Raw genomic sequence first — 19,708 nt, 5'->3', positions numbered from 1 at the left:
TCTGGAAAGACCCCAATTTTGTCAAACTACAGTAACCGTAATCATAAGGTTGCATTATTGTCCTTGTTGTTGTTCAGTCGTTCAGTCGTGTCCGACTCTTCGTGACCCCATGGACCAGAGCACGCCAGGCACGCCTATCCTTCACCGCCTCCCGCAGTTTGGCCAAACTCATGTTAGTAGCTTCGAGAATACTGTCCAACCATCTCATCCTTTGTCGTCCCCTTCTCCTTGTGCCCTCCATCTTTCCCAACATCAGGGTCTTTTCCAGGGAGTCTTCTCTTCTCATGAGGTGGCCAAAGTACTGGAGCCATTATTGTCCTATCCTGACCTTAACAAGAGGACCATGGGTAGACTGGTCCTTGCAGCACCATAGAAAGCTCCAAGTGAGATAAGTGCTCCCACACAGTCTAGGACTAGACTAAATACTTTTATGCCTCCAGGGCCAGTTCTATGCCTCTTCCTTGGGGAGCAGAAGACCTTAAAGGGGCAGGTCTCTGGCTTAGAGCCTAACATTCCTCCTCATCTTAGACTACTCCCTCCAAACTCATCAGCTATGCTGACCAGCCAACATGGGTCCGTAGCATGAAGAGAGTTGGTTCTTCAAGGGATGCGGACTCTAAGGATACAGACCCAATTCAAGGGTTTCTGGATCAAGGGTCCCCAATCTAATAGGATTTGACACTGGCTTAATTATTATGCTGGGGCCTAGGCTGATTAAAGCTGTTCTGTGTCCAGTATCGCTGGCCCAACATAATTGGCTGCCCCTCACTCTTCAGAATCAGAGCACAGGCTGCTGTTCAGGATAGGAATCTTGACAATTATATGAATTCAAAGCAACATGAACAGTACTGATATGTTATCTAAATTGTGTCATGCCTTTTATGTTTCAGATTGCAAATACACATGCCATTCCCACTGTCAAGACTTGGTACATCTGGACTATACGCAGAATGGAAAACTAATGGAATGCCGCTCCGAACATGACACTGATGGTGGGCAGGTAATTAATTTTATTCTCATATCATAAAGGGCACCTGCCTTCAAATCAAACAGTGCTTCTGTAAGGGAGTCATAGGGACCCACGGTTTATAGCTTGTGTTCTTAGGTGAATACAGATGACCATGTGTCAACAAATTGGGCATTAATACCTTAAAGAAAACATTTAATGTAAATCTAACACAGATAGAAGTCAATCTGTTTCCCAGAGAACAGAGAAAAGTTGACCCAGCTGATAAAGAGAAAGCTAGAACCTTACCAGTCATGTTTGATTTCCCTGCGCAGAAGGGTAGAGGTGCATTTGTGATTTTTCAAACTCTGCTAGTTATCTAACTACAAAGGACAAATCATCAGTGTGTGTGGTTTTTTTTTTTTTGCAACAATCACAAGACACTTTCAAATATCAAATTCAAAATATGTAACCACTATGTAACCACAATTAGTTGCATTTCCCCAAATCAACAGGTATGTTATCCTTTTAAAAAACTTTGTCTCAACTGCAACATCATCTCTACTCTAGACCCATTCATCTTTGTGCAGTTTTTTTCATTTTGTATCCAACCTGGGCCAACTTTTTAATCTATTAAAAATATAATATTGCAGGTCTTCTAATGAACTCCCAACCAGACTACTCATAAAAGCCATAGTTACTTCCCTTCAGTGACTAGAGCAGCATTAGATGCCCCAAAAATCTCCTGAGTTTTATGCTGGTGTGTGTGTGTGTGTGTGTGTGTGTGTGTGTGTGTGTTGTTTTTATTTCTTGCCATACAAACCCAAGCAAATCAATGTGCTAAAAGTTTCAGGTGAACTTTTAATATTGCATGAACTATGATTGGTTCCCAGACAAGCATGGCATAGTCCTAGAGCTATGCTGGCTAAATTCATTATAAATTCAGCTTGTATTTACATTCCGAATTTCCCACTACCATCATTCAAAGGTTTTATTTATAATACGTGTGGAGTTTCCCCCGCATGAAAATGCTAAAGGGTGTGAGCTGTGCACAATGCACAAATGCTACATTTCATGTGGTTTGGCCTTGTTCTGTGGCGGGTGAAAGCTGTCTCTCTCTTCTGTCCCTGCTCTCGCTTGTATGCACTCAATAGAGCCATTAACAGCTAGGAATAAACTTATGGGCATGGCTTTGGTCAGAGCTGGAACGCTGCAAAATAATTAGGGTGAATTGTGCCATATGAATGGAAGGCCTTTCTTATTAACTTACCAAATAATAATGTCTTCTTAAAACTTGTCACATTGGCCACTGAGGAATTACTAATGCATTTTTTAAAAATAAAAACTTCTACACTTTTGTTATGCATTCTTATTGTGTATCATTTAGCATGAAAGTGCAGCTAAAATTGGTAGCGTCATTGAGTACCAGTAATTGAAACTGAAGAATACCAATGATATGTTCCATGAAGATACCTTTTTTTAGCCTTAGATGTATAATATTAATATTCTTTACATGGTCTACGTATGTATAGACAATGTATATGGCTATTATAAGCTTTCCTGGTACATCTTAAAATAGCTTATTGCATAGTTCTCCCCTTCAGCTGCTTCTTCCTTTGCAAAACCCACCCTTCTAAAGTCCTCCTTTCACATGAATATACATTTCAAAGGCACCCACTCTCATCCCCTGCTGAAAAAAAGGCTCAGGTTTCCTAGAAGAGTCAGAAGTTTTGACATGGCAGGTACAATTTTCATGTCTCTGTAGAATGGACTCAGGTGGCTATACACCCTCTGCAATGATGGCATGACAGTATGGTATTACCACAGCATAAGAACAATTGTGTGTCTTCCTGATCATCGATCATGGATAGACCTCAAGCGTCATTGTACAAAATGCATTTCCTAGGACACTCTGAATGGACACAATCTGGGCATTTCATTAGCAAGCAGCTGTCAATGAAAGGCAAGATGACACCATTCTGGACACCTCCAGACAGCCTTTTTATTTTGCATTCTTGATTATTTGTGCTCACGATGGTATCACAATCCAGTTTTCTGTACTGTTTGTGCCTGCAAAAGTTATGGGGTAGGAATATTGCTTCATTTCTCTAATCAGTGTATGTCCTCTAGCTTCCTGCTGAAACCCAAATCCTTTCATACCATAGAAAAATGTTCCAGTGAGGTTTCATTCCACAATAATGCAGGTAATGTTGGGGAAACAACATGGAACTAATAGAATGGAATGACATATGTATGGCCAGCCCAGTATAAATCCACAACTGATGCACTATTATTGTGTCAGGGACATGTTGGAGAATACACCTGCAGAAAACCACCGGTCTGGAGGGCCTTTATAATCTCCTAGGATTGTTGAAACTTGTTAGTGTTGAAACTATGCTAAAGAATTGTTTTCTTGAAGGTTTTGGTGTTTATGAACCAGTGTGGTGTAGTGGTTAAGAGTGGTAGACTTGTAATCTGGGGAACCGGGTTCGTGTCTCCGCTCCTCCACATGCAGCTGCTGGGTGACCTTGGGCTAGTCACACTTCTTTGAAGTCTCTCAGCCTCACTCACCTCACAGAGTGTTTGTCGTGGGGGAGGAAGGGAAAGGAGAATGTTAGCCGCTTTGAGACTCCCTCGGGTAGTGATAAAGCGGGATATCAAATCCAAACTCTTCTTCTTCTTCTTTAAAGTAAGAACGGAGTCTGAACATGTGCCGAGGGACCCACATTTTGACTCATTTGAAATGTTTGTGTGTTTTTGCATTATCCACTTTAAAGTATTATAAGTAGGGGAGATGATTTTCACCCACAGAATGAGCAGGAGCACCTTAAAATAAATAGATAAACAGATATTGCTTGTTGAAAAGTATGATTTGTGGGAAATTAACATTTTGCTCTGTACTGAGGTCATTGTTTGGATACTGCGCTTGTCAGCTTAGCAGCTGTTGGGAACCCATTAGGGAAAGTTTGCCAATGTTTTTTTTTTTTTAAAAAAAAACCCACTGTAACAGGTGCTGATCATTCATTCCACACTAGATACAAGGAAAGGGAGTGGGAATATGGAAAATGCCTTTTTCTTTCACAATACGTTTTCGGAGTCTAAGGTATTAGGGCTCACTTGCTTGGAGAAAAAACTCTGTATATGTGAGCTCTCACAGACAGTGCTGAAGTAGGTCTGGACATTCCTCATAAAGGTAAAGGTACCCCTGACCGTTAGGTCCAGTTGCAGACGACTCTGGGGTTGCATGCTCATCTCACTCTATAGGCCAAGGAGCCGGCATTTGTCTGCAGGCAGCTTCCAGGTCATGTGGCCAGCATGACTAAGCTGCTTCTGGCAAACCAGAGCAGTGCACGGAAATGCCGTTTACCTTCCCGACGGAGCAGTACCTATTTATCAACTTGCACTTTGACGTGCTTTCAAACTGCTAGGTTGGCAGGAGCTGGGACTGAGCAACGGGAGCTCACCCCATTGCGGGGATTCGAACCGCCAACCTTCTGATCGGCAAGCCCTAGGCTCTGTGGTTTAGACAACAGCGCCACCCTCATACGACTGTTTCTTCACTTTACAATCTCAAATTTGGTTGCTCTTTGAAAACCTCTTTCTCTCCCCCCCCCTTATTTCTTGCAACCAAAAGGACATACAGTTCTACCTTCCCCCACTGCTTAGGATGATTTAGAAATAAGTAAGGCACTATGGGGCTCCCTGGACTGAAAATCAGGATTTAAATACTTTAATAGGTAATAAAAATGTCATCTCTTAAGCGAAACATCTTTTGTAGCCAGAATTTGGAGATGGATGCTTTCCTCTCATGTTGACAGCCAGCATTCTGAAAGCAGATCTTGCTTTCCTCTCCATACCCAGAAGGATGGGTTTGCTGACAGCTGGCCTGGATGATTTGGAGAAAGTTGAGCTTGGCTCGCCATGCCCCATTGAAGCCTTAAGAATTGCTGGCATCTGCCCATCCCATTGTCAGCATTTTATGGAAAAAGTCTAATAGGTTAGGTTACAGCAGCTTGTGCAAAAGGAACGTTTCCTGATAATTCCCCACTCTGTGTTGCACTTGAATTTCCCTTAACACGTCTGCAGTTCTTGCTATGATCTTAACTACTGTACTGCGTTTCAAAAATAAATAGAAAATCTCTCCAGCTTCAGCCACGTGTGTCCTGTCCAGTATGTAGATAAATCCGCAATCCTATGTCCACTTACCTGAGAGTAAGCCCCACTGAATATTGCTGCTGAGTAAATACTACAGTCGTACCACGGAAGTCGAACACCTTACGAGTTGAACATTTTGGCTCCCGAATGCCACAAACCCGGAAGTGAGTGTTCCGGTTTGCGAACATTCTTTGGAACCCGAATGTCCAACGTGGGTTCCACGGCTTCCGATTAGCTACAGGAGCTTCCTGCAGCCAATCAGAAGCAGCGCTTTGGTTTCCAAATGTATTGGAAGTCGAATTGACGGATTCCGTTCAACTTCCGTTCAGTTCTTGTATTTAAATCAAACAAATAATAATAATTCTAAATCAAGGATTATCTATGGAGAAATGGGTGAAGGGGCCCCTGATCCCTTCTGGAATATTTAAAAGAAATGCTTTTTAATAATCATCATAATCCAGGTCTGTTCCCTGAGTATTCTGCTTTAATATTTAAATATTTCCTAACCCTTGCACCTGTTTTAAAACAAATGTACATATAAAAAAACATGTCTGGGTATCCTTGCCTAAAGAAAATAGATTTTAGCAGGTGCTGGGGGGTGAAATACGGCAAAAGCATGCTGCAGTATTATGTTTAATTTCTCAGTAATTGATAACTCTACTTATTTCTGGATAGTGAGTGCAAATGGCACTGAAATGTTTTTCAAGAAGTAGGCATTTACTTTAAAATGTGTAATGTACTTCATATAGTAATCCGGTCTAATAATTATTGCTACTTGTATTTAGGTTCCGGTTTTTCAGCATTTGATTTACATGTTTGTTATTAGCCCTCTCGCTCCCAACACTTACCACCACAAGATGTCTGACTATGGGCCAGTCCAGTTGCTATCAGATACACGGATTCATTGTCCCTGAAATCTGTTCTGCAGGCAGTGATTGTTTCCCACCGCAAGATGGCTGTCGTTTTGGGGTTTCTCAAATCCCAAAGGTTTGCAAAAGAAAGGAAATGTTTTTAGCAACAGCTCTTTATAGTTAGATCAGGCATGTTCATTATAGCTGCTACTTCCAGCAATTATCTCCCTGTGACACTCTTTCTCCAATTGCCCTTTTTGTGAAAATGCCCTACTCATATTTTGTTTTGGAAATTTATTATTTTGCAGACAGCTTTGCATCACTAAACATAAATGTGCTGTGATGACAGAATCTTTGTATGGCTGCTCCATGTTGGAGATTATTCATAGTTTGTATAATAGATGTGTTTGCTGTGTGAACAACATGCATTGAGCCACATAGAGTAGGGCTGGGGAAGCTGTGGTCCTCTTGACATTGGCCCCATCTGCATTATATATTTAAAACAGTGTCATATCACAGCTAGGGCTTCTCCCAGAGCATCCCGGAAGCTGTAGTTTGTGTGCTGAGAGTTTTTAGGAGATACGCAGCTCCTTAACAAGCCACAGTTCCCAGTATTCTTTGGGGGGAATGCAGATATTTAAAGTGGTATGGTACTACATTAAATGTATAGCATATAATGTAAAAGTTGCAAGGGACCCTGAGGGATCATCGAATCCAACCCCCTGCAATGCAGGAATATGCAGGTGTCCCATATAGGGATCGAACCTGAAACCTTAGTGTTATCAGCACCACGCTCTAACCAACTGAGCTATCAGCCCCAGCCAGCACAGGCAGTAGTCAGGTGATGATCAGAATTGTAGCCCAACAACATATGACTAGACACGGTTTCCCTTCCTGTGCCATAAAGTGTGAATGTGTGAGGCAACTCTCGAAATATGTAAGGAAACACAGTGGACATTTGCCAGAGAGCCACATGTGCTGTGATTGTCTGTTATCCAGTGTGATTCAGCACTTAGTTTTGCAGAACACCAGTGTCCAGGCTCCGGATTAAAACAAACAAACAGTGTGGCACGTCTTACTCTAAGACTATAGTCGAAGGCATCAAATACACAACTAGGACAATGCTTTCCTTTGTTATTTGTGCAGTTATGACTGTGATCTAATTCCGTATGTGACTTCTTTCTTTCACTTTGGTTTGTGTTATAATTATGAGAAGCTCTCAAGTAAGGCAGCTGTTGAAATACTTTTAGGATCAGCATCCTGTGTCATAAGGATCAGCCAGTGTGGTGTAGTGGTTAAGAGCGGTAGTCTCATAATCTGGGGAACCGGGTTCGCGTCTCCGCTCCTCCACATGCAGCTGCTGGGTGACCTTGGGCTAGTCACACTTCTCTGAAGTCTCTCAGCCCCACTCACCTCACAGAGTGTTTGTTGTGGGGGAGGAAGGGAAAGGAGAATGTTAGCCGCTTTGAGACTCCTTCGGGTAGTGATAAAGCGGGATATAAAATCCAAACTCTTCTTCTTCTTCATAATTAAAGGTAAATGTAAAGGTGGCCCTGACCATTAAGACCAGTCGTGGACGACTCTGGGGTTGCGTGCTCATCTCACTCTATAGGCCAATGGAGCCGGCGTTTGTTCGCAGACAGCTTCCGGGTCATGTGGCCAGCATGACTAAGCCGCTTCTGGTGAAAAAGAGCAGTGCATGGAAACATATCATAATTACACTGAGCTAAATAAGAGGTAGAATTAACTCTAGAGGTGAATACACAAACCTGCTTGTAGCAACAACTTCCCTGTTAACCAACAGAAACCACTATAAGCAAGACCTTTAATCAAAGCTAAGGGCTTCGGGCAGTTGAACCCTTACTTTCCTTAGTATTGCGTGTCAGACATTTGATGCAACTGCTTAAAGGAATTTCCAGACAACTAGATGTGTCACATTTCACATGCCTTACAGGGGATTATTCCTCAAAAATATAGGTATAATGTCAAATGCTTCCCCCCTTGACTTTCTTCTGTGTTGGAACTTAAGGTACCACAAGTCTCCCAGGTGGTTCTCCATCCAGACTCCTAAATTTTAGGGACAGTAAAAAGTCCTCTCCCCACTTCACGGGAAATTCAGTATTGACCTAGGACTTTTCACTGCCCCTGGAAGTTAAGAGCACATTTCAGTATTATGTATCAGGCTGTCTGGTGGCAATCCTAGACTAAACCAACAACATTTAGCTGACTAGCTACACCTAGTTCTAAGCATAGGTTAGCCTTTGTTAGCCTAGCCCAGTGTTTTTCAACCACTGTTCCGCGGCACACTAGTGTGCCGCGAGATGTTGCCTGGTGTGCCGTGGGAAAAATTGAAAAAGTACTTTATATATAGTCAATATAGGCACAGAGTTAATTTTTTTAACATTTTCTAATGGTGGTGTGCCTCGTGATTTTTTTCATGAAACAAGTGTGCCTTTGCCCAAAAAAGGTTGAAAAACACTGGCCTAGCCAAGCTCACTTTGGATATTTGGTGGAATACCAGGAGATAGGGTGGAATCCAACATCATTTTAATTTTAATTTTATTATTTATTACATTTATGTCCCACCTTTATCTTCCAAGGATCTCAAGGTGGTGTACATGTTTCTCCTCTCTGTTTCATCCTCACTACACCCCTGTGAGGTAGGTTAGTCTAAGAGATGGTGATTGGCCCAACGTCACCCAGTCAGCTTCATGGCTGAGTGGGGATTTGAACCCTGCTCTCGCAGGACCTGGTCCAACACTCAGATTGTTCTGTCAATGCAAGTATTTCCACTTGACAGATAGAACCATCTCCCCTTGCCTTCCCTGCTGTTCTGGGGGTTCTCCAAAGCTGATTTGGGGGAGGCATTGGGGTGCAAAGAGGGGGGAAGCCCCATTACACTAGTGGAAGTTTTAGTTCTGGCTTCCACTAGTGCACCAGGGTAAGGTAAAAGGTAAAGGAACCCTGGACGGTTAAATCCAGTCAAAGGCAACTATGGGGTGCAGCGCTCATCTCGCTTTCAGGCTGAGGGAGCCGGCGTTTGTCCACAGACAGCTTTCCAGTTCATGTGGCTAGCATGACTAAACTGCTTCTGGTGCAACAGAATACTGTGATGGAAGCCAGAGCGCATCGAAACGCCGTTTACCTTCCCGCCGCAGCGGTACCTATTTATCTATTTGTACTGCTGTGCTTTCGAACTGCTAGGCTGGCAGGAGCTGGGACAGAGCCACGGGAGCTCACACCGTCGCAGGGATTTGAATCAGCAACCTTCTGATCGGCAAGCCCAAGAGGCTCAGTGGTTTAGACCACAGCACCACCCGTGTCCCAGGGTAACTGAATGTGGCCCACGGACATTACATTTTGTTATTTCGACTATATGGTAACGAGCAGAAGAGATCCTTCGTAGATGTATTGAAAGTGCTGAAGCAGAAGTTCAAAACAAAGTAGCTTTGGCAGTGCACAGTTTGCGTTCTACCTGCTGTGATTGTGACAAGCCTCTGCAAAGTTAATGGAGTAAAATATGGGTGAAAAGGATAGCCCAGAAGAGAGTGTAAACAAGCTTAACTAACATGCTTCTCAAGCTACAGGCATTGACCTTGAGCTTTGTTGATTTTCTCTGATCCAAACCATCTGCACTCAAAACAATTAAAAGCCTCCACATCTAAGAGTTTCCTTCCTCTTTTTAGAACATGTGCTGCATGTTGAAACACAGAGAGAGGCTATTAGTTAATATATTCCAGAATGGTACAGTAGTTGTGTCAGTCTGTAGCAGTAATGGCAGCAAAAGGTTTTGTGGCACCTTCATGGTGAATGGATTATTGTGGTGGATGTAAATGTAAACAGTGAGGCTATATAAAATTATAAAGACAGTAGTAGATCTGTGACATTTCCTAGTGTGACCAGTTGTATTTCCTCCCAGAGGCATGCACAGGATTACCACCTAAGAGAACAGACATATTGTGCCTGAGGAGCAGTGAGCTGTTCTGTTCCAGCCATCACATCCACAGCCCTGACACTTGCACCTGACACTTTTTTTTTTTTTTGCTGTGCCAGCTCCATGCTCCTTAATAAATGCCTGCTTTTTCTTTTCATCACTTGCCAAGTAGTTGCCCCTTGCAGCATGAAACTGACATGTTTGATTTTATCAGAAAAGGTAAATTCGTAGTAAGACTTGTACCGGTAGGCATATTTAGCCAGCTGCTTCAGTTTCCAGTATAGCACATCTGCCCTGTGTTTACAGCACATTTCCATTTTCTTCCTAGCTGTTCAACACACTTCAAATGTGCAGTTCGAATGGAGTGCATCCATGACCAAGTTTGAGGAAAATACTGGATAACAGTGTTGACAAAGGTATCTGAAGAAGTGTGCATGCACACGAAAGCTTGTACCCAGAACAAACTTAGTTGGTCTCCAATGTGCTACTGGACAATTTTTTAATGTTGACAAATGTGAGCTGAGAAATACCTTCAGAGTATTTCGTTTTGACTGCTGAGGTTCTCATGCAGACACTTGAAAACAAGCACTTGAAAGGAGGATTACAATCTGATTCTTTTTCCGCACTTGGCTCTTGAAGCTTTCTCTTCTGAAGATGTTCTTTGCTTGTATTAATTTTCCATTTGATGGCTATCTTTTCAGCCTTTTTGTTCTCTGCCCCTCATCCTTTTATGGGAGTAAAGCAGAACCGGGGCCATGTGTTCCAACCAGCCAACAGTTAACATATTCATTATCTGTTCAGTTTATTGACTTATTCACAGTATTTATATACCACTTTCAGGTGGATTTTAAAAGTTGTTTACTTAAGATTATTAGAACAACAAACATCAATATATATTTTTTAAGTCACCCCAGAATGAAAAATACAATTTGTTTATTTAAAAAACTCTGTTACTGCTTCTTCTCCACTCTTTGGGAAAAGATGGTCCTTCAGTTGCCTCTGAGGTGACATGTTGGGTGGGGAGGGGCCAATTTAGGTATCTGTGATGATGGCCACACCAAAGGTTGACGTGAATATTTTTTTCAAACATTACATCTCAGTCTTTTGTAATGTTTGTAATTACATACTTTTACATTCCAATATTATAAATTGGGGTGGCAGGGGCGGTAATATCCAATCTTGCTGACATTATTTGACATTCATGCAAGCTTGAACAGGAAAAAGAATGGAGCTTCCCTCTTTCACAGAGACCTTACCGCTCTGATTTTCTGATGGCTCCCTCTTCATGAGTCACTTGTTTCAAGACAGATGCTGGGAATCAAATTGCAATTGCAGTGCAATAACAGGCTGGAATTCTCTTGGTGCTTGCAGGCATGCCGAGATTCCACGTTTGGGGTGCTATATTTAAACCACAAAGTATTATAGTTGTGTTTTTATTGCTGCAAGTCTTTTTTTATTTATTTTACATGCCATTAGTGAGTGGGGCAGGAGATAGAAAATCCCCTTTAAGTTCACTCCACTACCAAATAAAGTTCACTAGAACAGAATTTATTATAGAGAGGTTTATGGATTTGTACTATGGAAAGAAGGAAGCTAAGGAAGGATGCATTTTTTTTTTTTTACCACTAAATAATCCCATTCTTCCTGCCATGGAATAGAACTAACAATTGAGAAAAAAAAAACCCTTGGCACATTCTCAAGGTGCTCTGCCAACACAAGCTCTTTTGGAAGATGTAGAAGATTTTACATTCGAACATGCCTATTTTTATTGAATTTATTATTTATTAAAATATTTATGCCCAGCCATCTTATGCAAAAAGCTCCTTGCCATGACCCAATGAGTAAGAGCAAAGCACTAGGTATTATTGGGCATCAGAAATCCCATACATTTAAAAAGGGGGGCAGCACCCCTCCATTTTCTTCCCTATCCTTATACTGCGCTCAGCACTACAGATAACGTCTCATAGCAAATGTAACTGTTCTGTAGAAAAGACTTTACAATCTGACAAAAGAGACAATGTGCGTACTTTTGTAAACCAAGAAAATCTTTAATAAAGATTATTTTTTAAAGGAGGGGGGCAGCAGTGATACTAATGTAGAACAGAATGTCCCTATTTTCATCTGAGGATTGCTGGAGGGTATGTAGCTAAACATAAGTACAGTATGTATGTGTGACATGTTTAAGTCAGATCAGTTCCCACAGAACACGCTTAGAAAGAAATCAGAATTGTGACCAGTATTTTATAGGAAGGGAGGTTCTGGCTGCATGCATTATTTTCTGTGTGTGCCAATCACAAGGCTCCACAGAGGAAGACTTTTTCAGGCTTGTTGCTGTCTGTCTTAACGCAAAGAGATTGCTGAATATAAAATTGGGGTTAGGGAAGACTTGATGATTGTCTCAGGTCAAAAGTGGTCCCAGTTCGTAGATGATTGAAAGAATTATCTCTAGGCAAGGACAAACCAACAGACGGGGTAGAGTCAGCAGTTGCTAGGATAGATTCCCCTGACAGAGGAAGGGCATTGCTTATCTGAGGTAGCCAGCTGCTATGACTAGGAGCTAAGCCATCTATGAGTGTACCTTGAGTCAGTGAGCAGGTTTCCTTTAACTGTCATATGTGTATATTTCTAAGTTAGGCCATGATATTTTATGAACAAAATTAATTACAGTGTTGTGAAACTTGAGGACTGTTTTTAACTGTGTACCTGTAAGTAAATCTCCTAGAGATAATTTGTATCATGCAACAAACAAACAAACAAACAAACATTAGATAATTACTGTGTTTTTTTACGTCCATCTTGCTACATAAATGTTTGCATTTCACAGGAACTCTCACAGTATGAAAGATCTTGAACCATATGATTGATTTCTTCAGATTCATTGCTCTAATCTACTTTCCTAATTTGGCGGTGTGAAGGGAAGAGTTAAACATAAATACGCAAGGGAAGGAAGATTGCCTATCAATGCACAGCCTATATAGTGGCTACTTTCTAACCCCAAGTGTAAGAAGCAAGACCATTACGTATAACAAGCCTAGAGTAAGTCAATTTTGTTCCAACTTCCAATGCCTTTCAAGGCTCAGTTCAGGTTTCTTTTCTTCAAAGCCTGGGCCACGGTTTCTGAGGAAGCATCATCCTCTGGCATATGAATCTCTTTGAAATTTGCATTCAGTATTGAGGGAGTGTTCACCATCTCTTCATTCTTTATTTTATCAGGCCTTTTTATTCAGTGTCTATGATTATAGTTTCAAGGTTGTGGTTTGCGAATATGATTTTCTGATGCTCTTTTATATTACTATTGTTTTATATTTAGGATGGTTTTAATTTGTTGTGATATATTTTTGTAAGCTACCTTGAATCCCCGCAACAGGGCGAGTTCCTGTTGTTTGGTCCCAGATCCTGACCACCTAGCAATTCAAAAGCATGTCAAAGTGCAAGTAGATAAATAGGTAACACTGCGGCAGGAAGGTAAACACTGTTTCCATGCGCTGCTCTGGTTCACCAGAAGCGGCTTATTCATGCTGGCCACATGACCCGGAAGCTGTACGCCGGCTTCCTCAGCCTATAGAGCGAGATGAGTGCCACAACCCCAGAGTCGTCCACAACTGGACCCAACGGTCAGGGGTACCTTTACCTTTACCTTGAGTATGATTTATCATAGAAAGGCTGGTATAAAAAGTCAAAATAAATAGCAGGGGAAGATGTTATTTCAAAGGTGTTTGTATCCTCACAGATCTTGCACAAGGAAGTAGACTCCGTTTAATAGAGAAGTTGTTAAACCTGTTTCTGTTTGTTTTCATGTGTTTTTATGACTCAGATGACCTTGTTCAGCACACTATTGCTAAATTCAAACTCCATTGCTAACGTGTAATACTAGATATGCATTTACTGATATCTACTATTCAGGAAGGGATTAAACAGAGATTACTGCAATTTCAAAAACAGAAACATGGTTTTTATATCAGTTTGATGGTTAGATGCGGTAATGTGAAGTTCAATTTAAACATCATTGCAACTTTATCAGTAACCTGTAAAACTGAAGACTTTGGTTTCAACCTTGTCAGAGATACATTAGATTTTGCAGGCCTATCACAAATATTTTAAAAAATTAATATTGCTGATCCATGTTACAAATAATGTGAATGTCACAGGTGGGAGAATTGAACACAAAGGTACGCATGCTTAAGTACCTTGAAATCAATTGACTTAAGCATGCCTCTGTGTTGAATGGAGAATGATCCAAAAAATTAGGATCAGGGATTTTAGAGCAAGTGGGTATCAGGATTTGACACAGGAGCCTGAGGGTGTTGTCAAGTGTCACAAAATTGCCTGTGTCTTGGAAACCCTTCTTCCAGCTTTGTAGCATACAAACCCATTGAAGAGTCAAAATGACTATCTACTGATAAGTAATCACAAGGAAATGCAGTCTAATCCTTAAATATGAGACTAAAAAGATGCAAAGGTTGAGTAATCAGCATTTCTTTAAAAAGTAAACAGCTTTGTTTTCTTTGCAATCTTCCACTAACTGATATGGTTATTGGAATAAATACTTCCTTTGGGTAATGGAAAATTATTTAGGACTTATTACAGAGGTCTACACCCAGAAGTTTGCTATTGATATTTTTTTTTAAATGTGTTTGTCTTACCCATATCTTGTCATAAAGTACGCAGTGGCTTACAGAAATTTAAAATATGCAGTGAATAGACTGCAATCAAAATTACAAATAAAACCAAAACAATGCAACAAAACAATTAAAAGACTTCCATAAGAAATGCTCGTTCAGGGAGGCAGGGAATCTAAAACTCAGACTTGCCAGCACTGTGATGCCAGCAAATGGTTTCAAACACTAATGAGCATACCCAGCAAGCTCTGGACACTGGGAATATGGCTCCAGTAACCATGGGAACCAGAAAACAAGGAGGGAGAGGCCAAGTAAAGCATAACCTAGGTTGATTTGCTGTAAGCTGCCAGAGATCTCCGCCTGCAAGACAGGAAAAAGGAGTTGCGGCAAACAAGATCAACATCGTAATCGGAAACTGTTACCTAGGAGTGCCAAAATCCAATTTGAGTGAGGGAAGCACAAGGCCTGGGAACTGACTGGGAACAAGAGGAAGTCTTGAAGCTTGGAAAGAATGTGTCTGTCAAGGCTCTGCAGTCTGTATCCTCTGATGTGGGCAAGCATCATCTTCTTGGGTGCTAAGGTTGTCAACAACAACAACAACAACAACAACAACAACAGTTCTTACCTGCCATATACTTTGAGGTACCAGGATAGCTTACAGCAGTTTAAAAGTGCTGGGCAGGGTTCACCTAATGAACTGCATCAGGGCTTTTTTTACCTTTCCTCCCTCTGTGCTTCCCCATGACTCATGAAATTAACTCTGGGAGATTAAGGAGAACTCCCAAAACAGTGCAGGATGCAGAGGGGGACAGGAAAGGGGTAATTGAAGCTGGGAAGCTGATATGCTTGTGCAGACAGCATGCTTATAATACAGTGGAACCTTGGTTCTCAAATGGCTTAGTTGATGAACAAATTGGCTCCCAAGCGCCGAAAACCCGGAAGTGTGTGTGCCGGTTTTCGAATGCTTTCTGTAAGCCGAACGTCCGACGTGGCTTCTGCTTCAGAGCAGGAAGCTCCTGCAGCCAATTGGAAGCCGTGCCTTTGTTTTCTAACATTTTGGAAGCTGAACCGACTTCTGGAATGGATTACATTCGAGAACCAAGGTACCAATGCAGTACAATGTTGAATTCCGCCCACTGCTGCACACACACCTTTCTCTGAGTGGCGAAAGAGTTCAGCTGGTCCAACACTTACCTCAGGTTTGGTTTCCCTGGGGTGAAGGTCTCTGGACACTGTGGTGTCTTTTTGAAATATTGTCTTAATTACACATATATACAGGTTGAGTATAAGATGGAAGGACTTACAGCATTAACACTCCAACAGATTTTGCTTTCCTGTTAGGTTTTTAGGAGAATCCTCAAAAAGCGTAGCTTTGGCCTATTGTTTCCCTGTTTCTAGGATGGCTTGGCCTCCCGCCAGGTGAGGGGGAGTGGAGACCTTCCTCCTCCTCCTGGAAGAATTGCTAGCTAGTTGCTTTTATGACAACTCACCTTTATTTCACCTTTACACATGTAAAAAAGATGCTTAACAGGCTTGGCTTGGGCCATTAACTTAACAGAGACAGGTTTGACCACTTCAGCCGTTCCTTCTATCACACATTCCCATCTTATAGATATAAAACCGGAGGCTTAGGATCCAAAATATATCAAACCAGCCTCCCACCTCCTAATCTGAGCATCTTAAATTGGGCCTGGAGTGAACTGACAACTAATGCTGCTGTTTTAAAATTTAGGTTTTTTTGAGTTCTAAATGGAAAGCCAGCCAGTATTCTTGCTGCCATATTTTGGGAGTTGAGGGTTCTGGGTCTTCTTCAAGGACAGCCTCAGGCACAGTGTGGATGGGAGGAAACCACCCATTTCTCCATTGACTGCAGTTCCTCAATCCTTTCTGGAAATTTCAGTGATTAGTCTTGACTTTTTAGGTGAGAGGAGATCCCTGGTATTCCTAAAGAAGTTATTGCTTCCACAGTTCTTCCAATGAGTTTATTCCAAAATTCATAACTTTTGCACCTCCAGGATGCCTTGGTGCCCTTTGTATGAAAAATTAAGCAAGTTTGCTTTTGTCAGATGGAATCCACTTAGCTGCCCTTCTCTCATAATTGTTTCCCATTTATTTACCTAAACAATAGCTGTCAGTTTCAAAGTGAACACTTCAAAGTCAACCCTGTTCACCATCTTTGAAACTCTAACCTGACAATTAAGTTATAGATCCCGTTACATATATTCTGCTACCCTTCATGGTCTTTGAAACCTGCCAACATCAAGGTTTATTATATCTTGAATAAACTTATATTTTACTGCAAGTTAAAGCCTGTGATGTCCATGCGAAACTGTATATGTTTAAGAGAGAGAGAAAGAGAAAGGTACTCAGTTTCATGTGGTTCCTGGAGATGTTAGAAGTAGAGGTAGATAATCATGTGCTTACATGCTGGCTTGCTGGTGATAGTAAATACAAATTTAAATTGTTATAATTGCTTAGTTATCTGTTAGAATTGTCACGCATAATCCATATACCTTTGGAAAGCACTGGCTCATTTTGCACTCTTGCCAAGCCAGCTGATTTGTATCTTAAAACACCAGATGCTATGGTTAGTCATTTTTCCTAGACGGATAATTATCCTTCTGCTTCCTTCCCTCAAACATTCATAGTATTAACTAAAACTTCTTGAAACATTTACAGTTCAAAGTGATTCATCAGGACTAAATACAGAGCACTACAGACTTCTAAGGGTGTGTTTTAAATTCCCATTTTTGCCATGTTACTTTTCTTCTTATAAATTTCATTAATTTTGTGCATTGGGAAAAAAACCTGACTTTTGATTGACTATCTGTAAAAACACACACTAATCTTTATTCTAAAGATGAAATGTGATTCTAAAGGTTCTGATCAGGTCCACTTAGAAGTAGATGGGCAGAACAATCCTAACTGGGACGAGAAAAGACAGGAGAGTCAGAGTCACCACCACATAAGAAGTTTGATCAGAATGAAAGTGGAGAGGCAGTTTTTAGCCATATTTGGCATAGCTGAGGGGCCTGAGGAGCTATGTTTTGGATCCTACAGGTCCAAACCCCCAAGCCACTGAAACAACAGGAGACCCACCAGTGATGTTTCCCACCTGCAAGGGAGTAGTTTGGGTGTCTGCTTCTCGTCATTGGCAGAGAGACAGCGCTACATCTTACCTCTCCCCAGCCCAGCCAACAACATTTTGTGTGTGTGTGTGTGTGTGTGTGTGTGTTAGGATTACTACCTTAGACAAAATTTTAAAAGTTGCATCGAAGAAATTGGTAGGAATGATTCAGTAAGTGCACAGGGAGAAAGGGAAGTTCCCAGATTTAACTTGAGGCTTTGGAAATAAATAGGCAAGAGGAAGTTGAAAATTCAGTACATGTCACCCCTTCAAATAACTTTGCAGTAGCCGTTAGTTCAATTGCTGCTTTACTGTATGCCTGAGTTACAGTTGTGGGAAAATTAACCTAGGTCTGAAATAAAATGACATACAACTGTCTTGCATTTCCTAAATCCCTCCCTACAAAAAAAGGAGCCTCTCCTCACAAAAGGAATTCATAGCACAAATGAACAGCTATTTACATTCCTGATACTTTACTAAAGGACCCATCAATTTTAGGTGTAAGAAAGTTACTTTGCTTCTTTTGTAATGTGATTTTGCCATTGTCTTATAGAGCAAGAGGCTCAAGGAATAACAAGTAGCAATTCTGTTATGGTTGTCGTCCATAAGCAAAGCATAAGGCCCCTGTGAAGTATATTGCCTGTCTCACATACTATACTGTAATTCAAAGTCTAATTAAAATTTTACAACCAGCAGGCCAACCTCCACTTGCATGCCTGGCCCATAATTTATGAATAGCATGCTTTGGAACACAGTGGTGGATAGAAAAAAGTGCTATGCTGTCCACCTGAAAAGTACTTACGCATAACTTGTACTATGAGGACACAGAGGATGATATTCTCTGCTTTACTGTGAAATTTGGCAGAAAGCTAACACAAAGCATTGATTCGTATATGCACATTCCTTTGTTGATGCAGTTACCAGTAAGTATTTTGCCAGTAGCTTTAAAAAAATGCAAATACAGACACTAAAGCAATATAACTTCAGGCATCTTAGCATGGTATTAGTTGTTACAAACCAGACAGTACAGTGTTCATGTAACAACTGTTTTTGTTCTTTCTCCTTTTTCATCCTGACAACATGCAATTAGATATTAAGAGTTATGGAAACACTAACTATGGAACTTTATTTGCAACTCAACTTTAGAACATATTCATACTTGCTTTGGCTTTGTGGAATTAATAACTGAACATTTTAAAAATGCCTACCATGATTGTGCTGTCTTTTTTTATTACTTTGCTGTAATATTTCAGCATTGTGTTTTTAACCATGTTCAAAATGTGCCTGGGAATGTACAGGTGGCAAACTCCTCATCTAAGGCTGCAGCAAACCTAGACTAAAAGACCCAATAAAGGGTCAGATTCACTTCAGCATAACCATGCTTAGAGGATTTCCATAGAATACCCTGATCCTAACAGTTCAGAATTATGATTAGGCCGCTTGACAACAAATATCTACAAAAGTATTGTCTTTTATCTGAAGAGAGATTTGCTTCCCGCCACCCCATAAGGCACTCCCATGTCCACAACTTTACTAATTGTCTGTCTTGTAGGACAGTGTTTTTCAACCACTGTTCCGCGGCACACTAGTGTGCCGCGAGATGTTGCCTGGTGTGCCGTGGGAAAAATTGAAAAATTCAAGAGAATTACTTTATATATAGTCAATATAGGCACAGAGTTAAATTTTTTAACATTTTCTAATGGTGGTGTGCCTCGTGATTTTTTTCATGAAACAAGTGTGCCTTTGCCCAAAAAAGGTTGAAAAACACTGTTGTAGGATAACCTGCTTTTTAAATCTGTGTGCACACACCCACACACCATTGACTGATCCTGTTCTGCCCCACTGTTTAGTTTTGTTGACTATAGTGTCTTTTACATTAGGATATGGATACTTATAATTGATTTTTGAGATTTCTAACCTGCCTTTCACCATCTGCTCCCAGTTTGTGTACTAAAATCTCACCTAGTGTGCAGCCTGGTTTTTTTTGTGATGTTTACTTGGAAGTCTCCATGGGGCTTACTCCAAAACGAGCGTGGGATTGCAGTCTTGATTGCTCCATCTCAAAGATATATCACC

This window comes from Lacerta agilis, chromosome 10 (genome assembly GCF_009819535.1).
Source record: "Lacerta agilis isolate rLacAgi1 chromosome 10, rLacAgi1.pri, whole genome shotgun sequence".
Lineage (NCBI taxonomy): Eukaryota > Metazoa > Chordata > Lepidosauria > Squamata > Lacertidae > Lacerta > Lacerta agilis.
This window is presented reverse-complemented; position numbering follows the sequence as displayed.